At 46.9% G+C, this 5,407-nt stretch overlaps 1 protein-coding gene and 1 long non-coding RNA gene across 2 annotated transcripts in view; one reads left to right on the top strand and one right to left on the bottom strand.

Annotated features, from left to right (window-relative positions):
- The first annotated feature begins 1,081 nt into the window (after positions 1–1,081).
- LOC135245875 (parathyroid hormone-related protein-like) overlaps positions 1,082–5,407 on the top strand; it is a 21,439-nt gene continuing 17,113 nt past the window's right edge. The window contains exon 1 of the mRNA XM_064319228.1: positions 1,082–1,375. The gene's annotated coding sequence lies outside the window, so the exon portion shown is untranslated. The remainder of the gene's footprint in view (positions 1,376–5,407) is intronic.
- LOC135245977 (uncharacterized) lies at positions 2,770–3,649 on the bottom strand. The gene is made up of 2 exons (XR_010327478.1): positions 3,534–3,649; positions 2,770–2,973 (listed from the first exon to the last, which is right to left on the bottom strand). It is a non-coding gene; the product is annotated as an uncharacterized LOC135245977 (long non-coding RNA).

Below are 5,407 nucleotides of genomic sequence, written 5' to 3'. Positions count from 1 at the left end.
CTTGTTTTTGCAGACTCTCTCATGGGTTTTTTGATTGAGGGCTGACAATCTCCAACAAAAATATGTGCAAGCTTATTATAGTGAGAATATGTACATGTGGTCCTTTAGTTTCACTCATAATATAATTATGTTTTTTTAATGTATTTAATGCATCATTGCGAGCGTGTAAAGGATTTAATCATGCGTCTAATTGCGCTGGTTAGCCTTTCTTAGAACATGGTAACTTGTGAACAAACTCTTCTCATCTTGTCTCCGACATATATACACACACACACACACACCTCAGCTTCTGAACCCACAACCAGTGAACAACATGTGATTTTCTGGTTTCAAAGGTGGGATCTGAAACCATCCCCATGGGCACAATATATCCTCCTGTAAAAATGACATCCTAATGACCTGTGTGTGTGTGTCTGTGTGTGTGTGTGAGCACGCTGTGTGTGTGTGTGTCTGTGTGTGTGTGTGAGCACGCTGTGTGTGTGTGTCTGTGTGTGTGTGAGCGCGCACTGTGTGTGTCTGTGTGTGTGTGAGCGCGCACTGTGTGTGTGTCTGTGTGTGTGTGGGTGGTGTGTGTGGGCGCACTGTGTGTGTGTCTGGTGTGTGTGGGCTGTGTTGTGTGGCGCAGCTGTGTGTGTGTCTGTGTGGTGCGCACTGTTGTGTTGGTGTGGGATGTGTGGTGTGTGTGTGAGCGCGCACTGTGTGTGTGTCTGTGTGTGTGAGCGCACACTGTGTGTGTGTGTGTGTGTGTGTGAGCGCGCACTGTGTGTGTGTCTGTGTGTGTGTGAGCGTGCTGTGTGTGTGTGAGCGCACACTGTGTGTGTGTCTGTGTGTGTGAGTGCGCACTGGGTGTGTGTGTCTGTGTGTGAGCATGCACTGTGTGTGTGTGTCTGTGTGTGTGAGCGCGCTCTGTGTGTGTGTATGCGCGCGCGCGTGTTTGGAGTGAGTAAGTGCGTCTAATTACATATGCAGCATGTCTTCTATTACCACGCGGCGGGTTGTGACGACTGAGCGATGATGTCAGCAGCAGGGTTCAGGCTTGTATATATTTTGAAAAGGCAACTTTCTTCTGCGACCGAGCAGACGAGCATCGGCAGCTCTAGACAAAACCCTCCGGACGCAACAGCAGCTGCACTTGTGCCTTTCCAGCCTCCCGTGCGGCTCTCTGTCCTTTTCAGTTGGTCAAGCAGAGCGCGTGTTCTCCCTCTTGAGAGCTTGCAGTAATATCGGCCGCTGACACTACTAAGTGTTAAAAAAAAAATAAGAAGAAAGAGCTTCTTTTTTTATTATTTTGTGTCTAGTTTTGTGAGAAATCCCCAGTGGATTGTAATCTAAAAGAGGAAGAGGAAAGCAACCTGAGAAGGCTCTTCATCAGCAAGTAAGTGTTTTTCCTTTCAGTTTTCCGGATGATCTCACAATTGCGAACAGCTGAAGTGATATTAGTTGTCATTAGTTTTCTGATACTCTGAAGTATGAATTTAATGTCCATAAAAATATGACAATTTTATAAACTTTACTTCTTTGGGAAATCAGGAAATAATAATGATTGTAAAATCATTATTATTTCATTTTAAAATGTTCTTTATACTATGTTTTCATCACTGAAAATTGATTTTAAAAATCTTACCGAAGTTGTTTTAGTCATAGACATCTTTGAAGGCGATTCTACTCAAAACATTTTTGTTCAAATTATGCAACCGTGTAACAGGACGTGTAAGAACATAACAGGACATGTAACGCTGTAACATCACAGCACAGAATGTTTTATCCTGCTGAACACTGAGTATCCCTGTGATGTTTCTCCATGTACACAGTCACAGAGTGCACTGTGTAGAGAGTGAGAGGGCAGGGAGGTGTGTTTATACGTGCTCAGAGTGGTCATCACCTGTGGAACAATCTGCGCTCCTTCAACCGGCTTTTCGGTGCGCTTAATTTTTTTCTTTCTTTTTTTAAAAAGGGGGGAATACTTGAGCGAGGTAGCGCGTAACTTGCACGTTTAAGGAGAGATTAGACCCCCCGGGGGGTGGGGGGGCTGGAAGGAAAGTCTCATTGGGAAATACGTATCCCAAAAGACCTCAGGAGAAGAAGAATATACTCTACAGCAAGAAACTGAGTTTTCTAAGCTTATGAACCGTGCAGTTAATGTGTGTGAGAACTGGGTGTTAGGAGGTGTTCTGTAGTTTTACCTGCTTCCTGACATAAAGCTGTGATTTGAGCACATCTGTTTGAGGCTTCACACCCCCCTGGGGGGGAGACATTTCGGCTTTTAATAAGGGAGTAAGGGAGTGCTGTAGAGCAGCGGGACCGGGTCCCGCAGGCTGTGCACTCTCAGTGCCGCCCCTGATCTTGTGCTTCCACTGATTCTGAGGTACCCCTAATTCTGAGGTACCCCCTGAACAAGCTGTCCTGTCACTGTTACCTGGGCCAGCTCCACACTTGCACGCAATGTGCTATAGCATGGCCCAAATCAACCATCCTTTCTGATGATACAAGAAATAGCTTCTTTTTTTATTTTTTGCTGTATTTTACTGCCTTGTAGCAGATGCTCTTACCCAGCGAGACCTACAGCACAAACACACGTGCACAGATCAGGAGAGCAGAAATTCCCCACTGAGAGGAAAGTTTAGTCCCAAGAGAGGCATGAAATGCTGGAACTCCAAACCCAGCTTACAACTTAACTGGCCGATAGAAAATTTAACAATTATGCAAAGAGCAGCAAATCTAATGAGTATTAAACTAAGACCCATTAACAACAGCAACTACAGCCTCAGAAAACAGACACAGAGGTTACTTTACTGTCTGACAGTTCACAGCGGAGGACTTAATGGCCCACAATGCACTGCTTCACAGCACCGTCGCCTTGCGATATTGCCCGTGTGCAATGGGGTGTGGGTATTTAATCAACGGGAACCAGGAAACGGCAGCAAAGATTTCTGTCTTTGGCACGATCTCCCACGGCTCCCCGCCTCGCACACACTGTAAAAGACGTGGAGCGTTTTACTATCAGCCATCTCAGAACGCTCTCAGCCATCTCAGAACGCTCTCAAGCACCGCGGCTAATTACGAGGAATGCCTGGCACAAGCCCAGATCACGCTCCAGCTCACTCTGCCGTCTGGATCTGACCAGACATCAAAATGTGAGCTCAGCTGGTTCCCCCGTCAGCTTCACCAAGCTGTTTCTTCACCATTCACCAAACCACGGTTTTACTGACGACTACCTGTTCCCCATTTTATACGTCCTTCTTTAAAAAAAATCCCACAGATTGAGATTTTGAGGTTTTTCACTTCTTTCCCCCTGAAGCCTGACATCGGTCTTGCAGATGTGCAGGCAGCCACATGAATATCATTCCAATATCCCGCAACAATATCTCATCAGGGCGACCTAACCGCTCTTTGTGACCCTGAGAGTGGCAGGGCGTAGACGGGAACGTTCTCACGGGTGTCGCGTACAGAACGTTCCCACACAGGCATTCCCAGGAAGCTCGCGGACGTCTGTCTGTCCGCACGTCCATCGGTCACACCGATCAGTGACTCACCAGCGCGAACGTCTGCAGAGAAACTCAGCTCCTTCTGGGTGGTGAATAAGACCACTGCAGAGAAAGAAAGAAAGAAAGAAAGAAAAAACAGTGAGTCTAAGTGTGAAAGGAAGAGAAGTACACCTGTGTGAGTTCACACACTGGAGGAAACTCATTTAATATCCTCCCTTACATTTTGGGACCGTGCTCGACAAAACAGACCAGGTACCCATCCCCGCAGTGGCAAACAAGCAAATCCCACGCCCTGATACTAGGAGGGGCAGTCTCGGCATTAAGGCATCGGGGCTGTTTATTGTACAGGCAATATTTCACCCAGCGTCAGACAGCATTTTGAGACTGAATCGGGGCAGAAAATGGCGCACAATTAGCCAAAACCGTAAAGTAAAACGCTGAATTAGTTTTTAGCAGCGCGTACAGACCAAAGACAACCCGCTGACCACACTTTCCACCCTCCGTTCACTCGTTTAATTCCCCATCAACATGTTTTCATTTGTTTTTAAAGACATCTACAATCCAAAAGTAACTCTTCAAGAACAATGTTTTTTTTTTGGTGTTTATGGCTTTTTTTCTCTGAGCATCGGGGATCAATTAAAAACGAACAGCACTACACACTGAAGGGGTGAGGGGCGTAGTCAGCTGGAGAGAGAAGCAGAACAGGGCGGGATGGGGCGAACACGCCCCCGTGCTTCAGCTTCTGCTGAGACGTGGTCCTGCTCAGGTGTGGGACGCACACCTGAGTCTGACTGCGCACGCCCTTACCTGACGAGAGAAAACCCAAAACTCAAAGTCGGCTCCTGGGTACCCATTCATATGCCTACCAGATTCCTCTATCATTTTTTTGGGAACTCCCCCCCCCACTGTCCCACTCTCCACTTCCCACTAATTAAAACACAAGGGCCAGAAACACTGTTTCAGGCAGACTGGAGCACAGCCATCAGAACACATTCCAAACGCAGTTCACTGCCTGCCTGCCTGCCTGCCTGACGGCCTGCCTGCCTGACTGACTGACTGACTGCGCTGTGTGTCAGGGGGTGGGACATGGAGTACTGAGAGAGGGGAGCCAAACACTACTTGCTTTTGTTGGGAGGGGAGTAATTATAAGATTATATGACTTCTATGACTATGTGGCTATGCTATAAAATAATATTTATTAATTTCTTTGTACTGAGAGTGTGTGTGTGCGTGTGTGTTGGGTGTGTGCGTGCATGTGTGTGAGTGCGTGTGTGTGTGTGTGTGTGTGTGTGTGTGCGTGTGCGTGTGTTGCACTCTGCCAAAACCCAGCAATTTACCATGAATCAAAAACAGCTTTCCTGGCCCAGACCCCAGCAAGACGTTGGCCGCCAGGAAAGTTGTTTTTTTTTGTTGTTTTTTATTTATTTATTTTGTTTTTACCTGTTCATATGCAGGTAAAGTAGACCTTGCAGAATGGAATCATATGAGGTCTTTTTTTCCTAGCGAATTTGAAAGCGTCAAATTAGACGGGAGTACCCCAGCAAGCAGTGAGACAACGTTTCTTTTTTCTTTGGTGGGGGGGGCAGGGAGTGTTCCTTTTTTTTTCTTGCGCTGGTGCTTTAAAATTTGGGCCTCTTCCTAAAATTATGACCCCTGCAAACTGAAGCCTGTAAAATACGGAGAGCTTAAGGGAGTCATTTACCACCTGCTGAACCAACCGTCCACCCCCCCCCCCCCCAGGGCTTTGGTTACCTAATCATACTTCGGCCCTTCTTACCTACAACAAGAGCTGATCAGCACTTCTCGGCCTCGTCCAGTGACGTCTGCCATCGCTCTTCCCTTCCCGAACATACTTTCAGGCTTTGTACGCTGTCCCAATGTAAATGAACGTAAAATGGAGTCCGTTTATGCTATTTCCAGCT

The sequence above is a fragment of the Anguilla rostrata genome, chromosome 19, assembly GCF_018555375.3.
Source record: "Anguilla rostrata isolate EN2019 chromosome 19, ASM1855537v3, whole genome shotgun sequence".
Lineage (NCBI taxonomy): Eukaryota > Metazoa > Chordata > Actinopteri > Anguilliformes > Anguillidae > Anguilla > Anguilla rostrata.
This window is presented reverse-complemented; position numbering and strand designations above follow the sequence as displayed.